The following is a 2,029-nucleotide window of genomic DNA, read 5'->3' on the forward strand; positions in this document are numbered from 1 at the left end:
AAAGCTTTAAAAAATATAACAAAAGAAAAACAAAAAAAACAAAAAATCGATTGGTCGATTATTACACAGTGAAATAAGTTTAGTGAAAATTGGATATCCTAAAATTCCTGAACCTATAGTTCAGCCCAGTGGCGTAGCTAGGATTTTTGGGCCCCTATGCAAAAAAGTGTTAGTAGGCCCATCAGAGGCGTAGCGACCCTTCCCGACGACCGCGAACAAACTTTCAATTTGCACCCCCCCCCTCAGACTTTCGATTTGCACCCCCCCCCCTCAAACTTTCGAAAAAGGGCCCCTATTTGCCTTGTGCCCCTATGCCTTGCTTACGCTAGCTTTACGGTAGCTACGCCACTGATTCAGCCCTCCCCCCTTACAACTTTATTTTCAAATACTCTTGAGATAAATCACACTATGCTCTTGTTGCTATCGGCGTCTGAGTTCAGTTTTATTTCTGATTAATTTGGTACATAAAAACAAAACAAACAAACAACACTTTCACTTGAAATAACAATTCTCAAGATAGTTCTTACCTTTTAAAAAAGTCGTACTTTTCAAGGTGCGGACGGACTTGTAGATCTATTCAATTTTCTATCAGTATTAGGCCCTATGCTAGCTGGTTACTTTTTCTGACACAAATTTTTAGAACACCATGTGTGTGCCAGAAATAAAATGTCTTTTATTATTGCAGACAGCGATGGCGGCTGCCATACAGAGACGAGCGGTGTCGTTTTTTTTCATGTAGAGCAACTCATACTTGTCCGACCTTTGTTCGGTAAATAAAACAGTTTGTAATTTAAACATCCAAACTATCTACCAGAAACAAAAGACTGGGAGAGTTCAATTTACTATTATTGTTAGGAGCAAATTTGGGGTCATATTTCCCTTAGTCTTAGCACCCATTTAATCCGCCACTGATGTTGAGTAGGACCTACCCGGCTGTATGTTAGGTTTTGTCTTTAGCAGTTGTATTCCATTTAGAAATTGTGTTGAAAAAGCATTCTTAGAACAATGCATGGTTTACACTTATTACAATTTAGGTATATAATATTGACGTGATTCTACTGGTCTGGTAATCACATATGACTTTTAAAGTTGGGAAAACAAAGTTTGGTAAAGCACTTCTGCTTTCTGAGTGTATGGTGGAAGATTTACCAAGTCCAACTTCGTGGATGAACTGGACAGTGGTCTCCAGATCAGCGGGTGTCCTATACAGTTTTTCCTTGTGTAAATGTATAGGGGCCAGTGTTTAGATCGCGCCTGGTTGCACAAGGGGCAGTCCTGTAGGACGTGCATTTGTCGGGGCCATGCCACAATGGCAAGTTTCGCCAGACCCAACTTTTTGTTTTTTTTATACATGTATAGTTTCTGACTTGCGGCCCGCTCTGAGTCTGAAGATAATGTTTTATGAGTGTTAATCTGTAAAATCCGTCGTCTTTTTTAAAGTTTTGGGTGCATCTCAGACTACTTTTGAGATTGTTTTTATAACTCTTTTGGATGTGATGTAGGGTTATTTTTTCTTTTCCCAGCTGGTCCATGTTCTCATTTCCTTATATCTGAGTGGCCCAGCATCCACCGCAGCACAATCAAGCTGCAGATATTGTTTAGCCTTTCAAGGGCTGCTGTCCTGAGTGATTGAGTATAGGGTTCTGAATTTTTTTAGGGACTGCAAGACAGATTTAGCATCTGTATGAAAGAATGTGTATATGAGGATTCATTGTGATGGTAAAGCACTGACATGTATTTAAAATACAAATAATTGACCTCTTAGTATCAGAGGCGTAGCCACCCTCGGGAGCAAATTTTCATTTTGCTGCACCCCCACCCCCTCAAACTGTTTATAATGCAAAAATGCAGCTAAAATGACATTTTAATTTGTTTTTACAACCCATTTTGGCGCCCCCTAAGGTCGGCGCCCAAAATATGTACCCCCCTGCCCCCCATCGCTACGCCTCTGCTTAGTATGCTGTACAATTTAAAAAAAAAACAACTAAAAAAAATTAAATAAAAAATAAATGGAAAGTTTAAAATATTT

This window comes from Physella acuta, unplaced genomic scaffold, assembly GCF_028476545.2.
Source record: "Physella acuta isolate Inbredline_101_S28 unplaced genomic scaffold, ASM2847654v3 ptg000081l, whole genome shotgun sequence".
Taxonomy (NCBI): domain Eukaryota; kingdom Metazoa; phylum Mollusca; class Gastropoda; family Physidae; genus Physella; species Physella acuta.